This window comes from Pteropus vampyrus, unplaced genomic scaffold, assembly GCF_000151845.1.
Source record: "Pteropus vampyrus isolate Shadow unplaced genomic scaffold, Pvam_2.0 Scaffold192, whole genome shotgun sequence".
NCBI lineage: Eukaryota > Metazoa > Chordata > Mammalia > Chiroptera > Pteropodidae > Pteropus > Pteropus vampyrus.
In genome coordinates, this window is record NW_011888973.1 from 1,042,056 (window position 1) to 1,052,995 (window position 10,940).

Consider the following 10,940-nt stretch of genomic DNA (forward strand, 5'->3'; position numbering starts at 1 on the left):
GTTCGATTTTCCTAAGAGGTCTAAAATTGATAGTGTCGAAATCAGCCGAAACTCCTTAAAAAGGCATTAAGCACAAATTGGCAAGAATCAAAGTAACCTGGGGGAGGCCATATCGCGAGGTCAGAAGTTTTAATACCTAAACCAAGACACCCACGGAAGAGCACTACTATGAATTCTTTAAAAAATTAGAAAGTGAAGCCATCCTCAAAAACTCATTCACTCCAAGACTAACAATCGTTAAGTATCTCCAAGAATAATTACTTGGTAATCAAGCATTAACTGTATCTAAATGCTATGAGAATTTGTTCCTCTCCTGAGAGTTTTGTCTCCCTAGACCTATGCTTGTATACACTATTTGTGAGCGACTCTCAACAATTCCCAATGCAGGGAACGCCATCCATCGTGTGAGTCGCTATGCTAAACTCTGGGCTAGCAGAGAGGGGTAAGGATTGGTCCCTGGCCTGAGGACACACAGAGCCATGAAAGTGACTCTGTGTAATGTGGCACGTGCTGGAAGAGAGATGGCACCCAGTGCTATCTGCCAGGGGCACAATTAATTCTGTTTGGAGCACAGAAAAAGCTACGGGGAAAAGGTGATATATTAAACTGTTATAAAAATGTCAAAAACATGAACACGAAAATGTCGTATCCAGAGAATGGACTTCACAGCCAGTCGCACCTGAGTGTAAAGCTCCAGCTCTGTCCTCCGCTGGCCATGGGAAGCTGAGCAGCTTGTCGGAGACCCAGAACCCTGCCCGGGTCCCACGGTCACTGCTTGTGACCTCAGGCAAATCACTTAACCTCTCCGGCCCTCATTTTCCTGATCTAAGAAGAATGTCACAGTCATGCTTTATTTAATCTCTTTAGTTGCCCCACCGGTCTCTTCGTGAGTCTATATTTTATATCAAATTATAAAAATTCCTATCTCTGTTGAAGGTCTTCATTTAGCAAATACGTAGAGAGGACCTACTATATGTCAGGCACTATTCTAGGCACATAGGATAGACGTGTGAACACGATATGCCAAAATTACCCAGAAAATTACCCAGAAAATATCTGCTGAAAAAAAATTTAAATCTTTTTGTTGTCTCCTTGTTCACACATTATTGCCCTGTGAGGTTAATGTGTATTTGAAATAATGAACACGGAGAAATTTGAAACAACTATGAACATTAACACAAAGAGAAATTTAGATGAAGTATAGTTGGTCACAATGCCATCGAGACGATAACGTTTCTCTAAATTCACACTGAATTCATGAGTCTTAGCAACTTGACAAAAAAAGTACTATTTTAAACCAATATAGTACTATACAGCCATCTTTTCTTCCTCATGTAAATGATCACATATTTCTCAAGAGCTATGATATAACCAAGAATAAGTAAGTTTTACTAAAAGATAAATAAATCTTTACGTGGAAAGGAAATATAAACACGAAAACCCATAATCCCTCTCCTTTTCAGATATTCCGCTTCCGTATCTAGCATTTTCCAGCCTTGTTTCCGACTATTTTATGACACGAGGTCTTTATTTGAGAGTCGCATATTATCGTTTTTCAAAAGCTGATTTATCATCCGAGAATCGATGGTGAGCCATCAGAATTTGAGGCAGCGCTGGAGCAGAAGCTCGGTGGAGATGGCTGTTGGAGGGGGCTGTGGAAAGGGCACACGGTGAGGAAGAACCTGCCGGCTCTCAGAATACACGGTGACGCGAGGAGTCACGTGGCGACTCAGGCTTCCACGCCTGGGTCCTGGGCTCAGGCTGCTTTTCTCCCTCACTCACCAGCTCCCTGCCCGGCACGCCCGTTCCTCGTGGCCGCCACGGCCTCCGGGACTGGCCGCCTGCCTCCTCTCAGAGTCCGTGTCACTCTATGCACTGTGTCCTCTCCTTAGGAGATCTCACTGGGGTGCGGTCACCTTCCCACGCAAAGTCCCCCCGTGGGACAGGGCCCTCCCGCCGGCCCCTTCCCTCACTGTGTGCCCTCGCCTGCCTTCCCGTAATTAGTGGTCGGGATGATGGGGTTTGCTCGATTCAGAAAATGAAAACAAAAACCCTGGCACCAGATGTGAACGGGACCTTTCAGCCGAGGACTGTGGCGTAGATGGCACTACAAGATCTCTTAGAAGGTGCACCGCAACCACTAGGCCCTTCCAGGAAGGGGGCCTCGCCATGGAGGCTCCACGTGCAGACGCTGAACCCACGAGTCGCGCCCACAAAGCCGGGCCGCTGCTCCAAACACAGGAGGCAGGTGCACCTGGGGTACCTGGCGTGTATGAGGAGTTCGAAATGCAACTGGAGTGAAGAGGCAGGAGTGAATGAGTGAGTGAGTGAGTGAGTGAGTGAGTGTGAGTGAGTGTGAGTGTGTGAGTGTGCGTTTAGCATAAGCTCAGCAGAACAAAGCCAAACGCATACAAACGAAACACACTGTGAAATCACAATTTTTAAAACTGAGCCCGTCAGCATCAGATGCGCACTGCAAAGTGCCACATCTTAAATTCCAGCCAGTGGGCCGTAACTGGCCGTCCCTCAGCTGCGGAACTCAGGATGCATTAATGAACGGCCGCGATCCTGGGTGAGCCAGCGGTCCCGGCCCCCCGGGGAGTATTTTCCAAAGCTTCAGCATCTGAACTTGACCAGGCAGCGGTAGCCAGCCCTGCACAACCGCCAGCCCGAGGGGTCTGTCCTGGCCGCGTGTGTGCAAACAGCAAGCGAGGACAAAACACAACACGGCACAGAACACTTTGGAGTACAACCTGCTTTATGGGAAGACGTCCCTAAAACACCGGAGCCCCGTGCAGGACAAGGATGCCATGGCTTGTTCTCGTCCCTCCCATTGACAGGCAGGAGAAAGCACGTCTGTGAGGTGAAACAAGTCACCTTGGAATGAAGCCAATACCAAGGGGCGCAGAGGAGGGACATAGCAGTGGGACTTGGGTGACAGGGTCGAGGCAAGCCTCGACCGACAGCCGGCCATGGCTCCTTGGGGCTGTCCCACTTCAGACAAGACGTCACCTCCCCTGACTCCTGGACGGCCATCAGCATGAATCCGACCAGGACCAGCCCTCCCGGCACCTACCCAGCCAGTGAAGGGTGTGGAAACTGAGAAGCCTTTCCCGCAGCAACGCGGGCTCACCACGTTCACCGTCCTAGGGACTACGATGACCTTATCCATCCTTTACTCTCCTTTCCACCGGCTCTCAGAAGCCCAGCACCTCCAGGTCACCTCTAGCTCCCACGGGCTCTGTGGCAGTGAGGCCACCCCACAGTCACCAGGGAGGGGCTGACGTCCTTCGCCTCCACTTTATTCTCTCCATGACGGTTTATACGTATCTGACACACTGTGAATTCTATGTAGCTGCTTGGCTTTTTCCCATTAAAGTGTAAGCTCCATGAATGCAGAGATTTTTGCCTCTTTTCTTAACTGCTGAATCCCTGACACAGAGCACTCAGTAAGTGTTCAGTGAAGAAACATCCAAAAGACTGTTTTAAAAAAAAAAAAAAGGCAGGGGCAAGAGAAAGGTTGTTTTTTCTAGACTTGAGAGGATTTAGTCTTTTGAGAGTGAGGGTGGGTTTGGATTCATAATATTTGGAATGAACATATTTGACACATACAACACTAATGAAAACTACGTCCATCGACCCTGGAACACTGCTCTAAAAAGAGCTACTTAATTTCTATAGCTTTTCATACAAAATATAAACATTTATTCTCATCGATAATAATTTTCAAAAACTAATTGCTTTCCAAGTTATTACCAAAATGGTTTCCACCGTTCACAATGTGTTTTTCTGAATCGAACACATATAATCATTATAATGAGCATGTTTTCTTTTATATTTTATTTTAAAGCTCTAAAATATTCATTCTAATATTCTGAAGTGTTAAAAAGGTGTAAACTCATTGTGTCTACCTAAATGCAGTGAAAACATATGTCTCTACGAAAACTTGTATGCAAATATTTTCACCGACGTTTCCTATAATTGTCAAACTTTGGAAGCAACCCAGGTGTCCTTCAGTAGGTGACAGATAAACAGACTGGTCCATCCAGACAACGGAATCCCATTCAACGACAAAAAAGTGACCTATCAAGCTATGAAAAGATAGGGAGGAGCCTTAAATGCACGTTGCTAAGTGAAAGAAGCCAGTCTAAAGAGGCCCCACACTATATGATCCCAACCATATGACATTCTGGAAAATGCAAAACTATGGGGACAGCAGAAAGCCCAGTGGTTGCCGGGGGTGCGGGAGGTGGGGCTGTGGGCCGGGAGGGAGGGGTGAGTGGAGCGCAGGGGAGTTTTAGGGTGACGAGGCACGAGCCCGTGACGGAGGGCATGTGGCACTGATGCATCCGTCAAAACCCACAGAACCGCACAGCACACAGAGTGAGCCCTGACGTGAACTGTGGACGGCAACCGCTAACCATGTAGGAGCATCTACTCACCAGTTATAGCGAAGGCCCCACACTAATGCGAGTTCCTAGTAATGAGAAAACTCCGTGGGGGCGGGGGGTGCAGGGAGGGCACAGGGATCTCTGTACTTCCTGCTCGATTTTTCTGTAAACCTAAAACTGCTCTGAAAAAGTCTACTGATTAAAAAATAAAAAAATAAAGGTGTGAACAGCCAATGAGCTGTCCAATGATCACTGATATTTGCACCTCTTCTGATGCGTTTTTTTTGGGTGTTTTTTGTTTTTTTTTAATATAAGCAAATTCTGTTTCATTTTCTTTCAAAGAAGAAAATGGTGGGCATAGGGGCAGAGCAGCAGCCAGAGCAGCAGCCAGAGCAGAAAGTCTAAGCTGTAAGAGCAACGCCCTCCGGAGTCCACCCCGCACGGCGAGCGCACGCGCACGCGCAGACGGCACGGAGCACCGGTCCGACGTGACCGCGACGAAACAGGGAGCACAGCGTGAGCGGTCAAGATCCCTCCCTCCAGGGCTGTGAGGTCGCGGGTCCTATTCTCACAGAGGCCCACAAACCGACACACTTCAAGGGAAAAATTTAGTGAAGATTAAAGTGAAAAATCAAGTGTCGATTTCGGTTTATTTATTGGGGAAAAGGTCCTATAAAATTATCCAGTTTTCTCATTACAGAGGATTAAGTGACTTATCCCAAAATACTTAAAAGTGGCATAAACGATGGAGGAAAAAAAACCTATAGAGGAAGAGAGATCCCACGCCTCCCACAGAGCGGTTGGTAAGTGAACATGTCTTAAATGTAACTAAAAATGTAAATCCGGGAAAGGAAAACAAACTTTCTATAAAAAGGAGAAAAAATTAGAGATGGTCAGAAAAGTTACAAGAACGAAGGACGGAGGCGTGGCGTACGGAATAGGGTGGGACGATGTTTGTAAACACACTTGGCAAGTGTCAGGTCGTCAAAATACTGACACTGAGAAAGATACTCAGGAAAGGCGAGAAAACTGCCTTCGAAACGGCAAAGGGAGGGGGTGCAGAGAAGAGGCGGTCGGGGACCCCCTTTCCTGGTTCTGGGACGCTTGGGCCACCGCTGGTGAAGCAGCCCAGGGGCAGACGTTTTAATTCGTCCATTCTCCTCAACAACTTTCCTTACGAGTTTTGCCGATGCTCACAGAAGACAAGTTTGTTACTGAAGATGATGAACTGAACCGGGAAAGCCTCAGAGGATGGGAGGTGAGGGTAGAATGATTTGTAATACCAAAAATAAACAGCAATGACAAAAAACTAAGAGGTGATTCTACATATTTTGTGCAAAATTACTTTCTCCTCTGCTGAGAACCGTCATTCATAAATCACCTGCTCCCCTAGGCGTGAGTGGAGACCCCGGGGGAATACATCATGGATTAAATGAACCCATTTTTAAGTTAAGGAACTCACTTAAGAATGGCTTATGCTTTAGGAAACACTATTGAGTCAAATCAAAATTTAAAAACAGTCTTTTTTTTCCCCCCCCTGAATTTTTAATCATAAAGGAAAATAGGCCAACACCTCTTTCTGAGCTGAGGCTTGCTCTGACTCTACCTAGCCATCCGTTCTCAGTGAAGACCCATTCCTGAAAGCAGCCAAACCCTCACACAGGAACTTCGAATTACCTCATGCGAGCTGCTGTGCACGATGCAGGCAGAAACCGAATCTTTAAAAATTGCTCACGTGCTCAAGTTTGACCGAGTCATAAGGGTCCATAAATGAATATTGAATAATGCAAATTGGTAACCTGTTGACAAGGCATTTGCATAAATCAAGGGAACACTCTGTGTAATAAATTCACATCCGACCTTTTCAACCTTTCCTAGTATTGATCATTCCGGAGCTGGTAAGTTCCTGGACTAGGCTGAAGACAGGGTGGTGGGGGGCGGAGGGGGGGGGCGTTTAAGGAAAGGAGAGCACCCTAGGAGAATGCTTAAGGAAAAAGCTATAGAACTTGGTGGTAGAAGCTACTTCTCAGAGAAAAAATATCCGACGTTAGGGGGAAAAAGGACAGAACTCAGCGACTCTACCGGATGAGCCCCTCCAAGTCCGTGCTACCCCCACATCCTCGTCCTCACGTGTCACGATCACCACCCATCTGACGCAAGAGTCAGCATCAGGCGCCTTGCACTTTGCACAGTATGAAGGCAAGAAAGCCATCCATACAGGTCTCATCAAAACCAGGGACAGTCAGGTCCCGAGCGTCCAGCAAGTACCGCGCCAGCAAGATGGCTGTGGTCGTGAACGCAGGCTCAGGGGGACCGAGCACCAGGCGGACCCTTGACCGCTCTCTCCCAGCCTGGCGGCCGAGCGGGGAAGCGGAGGGGCGGAGGGGCTCTGGCTGCGGGCACACGGATGCGGCCTCGGACATTAGCTGCAGCCGTCGGATGGGTCAGTAAACTTCTTACGTGAAATCGGGTCAGGCTGCTGTCACTAAGCTGAGACTGTTGTTTTCGGAGAAAAGAAAATACGAAACTTTTACATCAGATGTGTTCAAAGGCGATATTATGCTCTAGCAAGAAGATTTAAATATTTTTGGTAAATGCTCAAAATTCCTATGAGATTTTGCCTCTTTGCTAACGGAAGTCAGCGGGGGTGGTGCTGCCCCTCCTCCACCCAGCCCCCCAGGAGGGGCTGAGCCAGAGATGCTCAGCTGAATGGTTAACTGGCCCCGGGATGGAAACTCGAAGTCCTGTCTGCACGCTGGAGACATACTTGCCGAGCATCAGAGAAAATAGGCTCGCTGGGTGTGGCGGCAGAGAGCAGAAGCGGATCGAAGGACAAAAGCTACGGATGAAAAAGCATCAAACGAAATAACGGTCTCATGAAATAGTGAGATGTCTGCCACCAAAAGGGTGGTTCTCGTTCCATCTGCTTAAAATGTTGTTTCCTAGGCTGGTCCTCGACCAGCTTATTCATGCAATCAAGGGTGAAGCCTGGGAACAAGCAATTTTAACAAACGGCCCCGTCGATTCTGATGTCGATGGAAAACAACACACGATCCTGCCTATACGACCGGGACCCCCCAAACCCGTCAGCAGACTGCCTGCATTCCGTGAAAGTGACAACGGATGACCTTCGAGGGGCCTCTGAAATGTAATTTCCATGAGATTAGGAAGGTAGACAAAACAAAATAAAAACGGCAGCAGCAAGAGTCACACGATAAACCTGAGAACATGTGTGACTTGAAATGCATTAGTGTCATGTTTAAAAAATCAGGCTGTGGGTTTAAAATGGCCTGGGTTCAAATCCAATGCCATTTACTAGCTCCGTGACCCGGACAAACAACTAACCTTCTCTAAGCCCCAACTGCTTCGTGGGTGTAATACTCAGCTCACAGAGAAATTATGTGAACTAACTCTCTGTTAAACATTTACCTAAAATTATAAAGAATAAAGAGTAGCGGTAAGAAAGAATGGACACATCTGACATGTTTTCAATTAAAAATACAAATTATCAAAGTAAAACAAAATTATGTTATTACTTTAAAATATAAACAGTTTGCTATGAATTCTTACACATTTTTCTATGTATATATAGTTACCTATCCACAAATGTAAATATGCTTTAATAGCAAAATATTATATATGGTATGACTATACCATAAATTAACATTCTTCCATGAATAGTTAATTGTTTTATTTATCCATTTTTCTTTAAAAATCAAGGGGAATAGGAAGCATCCATCAAAAATATATCAGATTAAAATCCAATGAACATTTCCTGACTTGGTGGTCAGGAAAAAAATTTCCCCCATATTTTATAGAGGAAGGTGAAAAATAATTTCTAATTAATTTTTGTTTACAATTTAGTTTGGCAGATAATATAGAACAATTATATATCAGGAAATAAGCAAAATTGCATGACAATCATCTAATACCAATTGAAGTCATGCAAATTCGATTCCATTTTATTAAATGTCAACTGTGTAATGTTTTTCAATGTGCTGATTATATTGGCCTTCAAGGCATCCAAAAAAAAAAAAAAAGTTTACAGCTTGGCATACTTATCCACTTAGTCAAATTTTGTAATTGTCCCAAATGCAAAAATTGATAAAATTTTTAGAAAATTAAATATATTTAGAACATAAAAGTTCTTGACCTTTATTAGGATAATAAAATCTACATTTTTAAATAGTTACTAAGTCTTATTATCTCAGTTACTTCACAAAACAATCCTTGAGGCAGGACTTGTTGTTACGCTCTCCCAGGGGTAGTGTGGAGCAGGTTCTTAGAAACTGTGACTCTAAGTGAAACAACATTGAATGAAACCAACTTTATGACAAGCCGATCGGTATAAACAAACGGTGTAGTTCTGGTCACAAAAACATCGCCAAACTTCTACGTAAAGACCCAGAACACTCTGGATGGTAGACACTGAAATCAACGTGAGCTACGCATACAATTAAGAAAAATGAATAAAACTGCTTATTGCAGTTGAGTGTCACAGGTGGCCAGAGCCCATCCAGCAGCTCAGGGCGCCAGGCAGAGACCCACCCTGGACAGGACACCCCTCCATCCCAGGGTCGCGGGCGCCCAGCACGTCTTCGGGGTGTGCGAGAACACCGGAGTCCCCAGAGAGAAGCCACACAGACGCAGGGAGAATGTGTAAACTCCACGCGGTGGACCCAGCTAAAAATATGTATTTATACATATTTTCTCAAAACCGTTATAACAAGACCACGCTGAACGAAGAGACATTGTGCCAGCACCTCCTATCGTCATACGTGGTAAATCTGAGGTCGGAAGTCAGGTCTTTCTATCTCTAAAGCTCCTTTCTTAACCGATAACCTCTGTAGCATCGGAACAACGATTTTAATGACCAGCTGAAAAATTGAAGAGTTTTTATGACATTCGATTGCATTAAAACATCTATAGTTACAAAAGTCCTGCAAGCAACAAATCAATTTTCTGAATCAGCAGAGTTATTAAAGCTGAGTTCTTTACTTCTTGGCACATGAGAAGCTACAGTATCAATTCCATTAGCACTCTGATAAAGGCGAGGTCAAATTATTTCGAGCCACCTTCCTGACAGATTCACGATCATTACAAACGCGAAGAACAAGTTAGGACAGACTCCTAATGGTGTCATTATTCCACATCGAAAACAGGTGCACAATACCATAAGAATAAAAATATAAAATATATAATTACTACCTTGTTTTGCACAAGATCTTTCCATATTTATGCATATTTAATTAAAACGATATTTATCTAAAGGCTAATGAGACTATTCTGAATCCTATTTACTGAAAGGCTAATTGAGAGTAGAATAGGAGCTGTTTATTAACTGAAAAACGAGCTACGTGGCATCTGTACACAATAAGAGGAGACCAGAATTAAAAATATGACTGAAAGCTTTTTGTAAACCTTACAGTAAACAAGTCCTACTGAGATAAGGAAGACCATGTACAAAGTCAGCTTCCCACCCAAACTGATGGGTAAATGAAAATTTATATTCCAGTCCAAGAACTCATCTAATGAGAGAATATAAATTATGTATCCATTTTTCCAGACTACAGTTGTTATAGGTAGTTAAATACAAATCATTTTTAAAATTGCAAGATAGGTCGTGATGCTTACATATTAAGAAAACTTTATGACACCGTGCCTTAAAATGACCTCACGCTAGATTGCTCTACCTTGGAAAAAATGTTGATGGTATTTCGCTGAGCCAAATCATAGTTCCCATATCGTGTGAATATACTGGATAAAAACCATGCCAAAAGACAAGCGCAAATGCCAGGCATCGTCTCAACTAACGATAATATTAACAACAACAGTACGTATAGGAAAGCTTCCGCCTTCGAGAACGAAACATCCCGCAGATGTCAAAATGTCACATATTGTCCAACTCCAAAGGACAAAATTGTTAAACATTGTTTAACATGTTTATATGCTCATCAAATAAACAGGAACTCATTTTGAGATTAAAAAAAATAGCAAGTCAGTTCAAGTCTGGAATTTTTAAGATAAAATGACATTCATCAACAACTTTCTAAACGATACTCGTGGTTAAATTTTTTCTAACATAAATGACAGAATTCGTAGTGCCACATAAGTTTAGGTAAAAAGATAAAACCATCTATACTGCAAGTGGGAACTGTTCCCCACAGATAATTTGGTATTATGAATTATCTAAATAAAAATCAAAAGTAAATCACTAGAAGATAATAAAAACAGCCCCCCCATCGAAAACTTTTCTGTGTGTATTACTCAATATAAATCAACATGAAAGAATTAAATCATTGCTAATTTATTTGCCAAAAAAAGTAATACTTTATTATTGCACTTAAATAATTTGAAGCACTTCATAGTGATATCTCTTTTTGCTAACACTTATCCAATGGTATATTTATCAGTTGTCACATCGAGGCCCTGCCAAGAGAGATTTTTAAACATTTATGAAGAAACACCTTCCACATTCAGAATGAGATTGCACTTAATATCTTCAAAGAATCTGAAATCGTTCATTATATGTTTATTGACTGCTAGAAG

The 10,940-nt window shown here is 43.7% G+C and overlaps 1 protein-coding gene across 10 annotated transcripts in view; it reads right to left on the reverse strand.

The window, feature by feature from the left end:
• Positions 1-10,940, reverse strand: part of IMMP2L (inner mitochondrial membrane peptidase subunit 2) — a 690,748-nt gene that overhangs the window by 526,966 nt on the left and 152,842 nt on the right. The window lies entirely within an intron of this gene.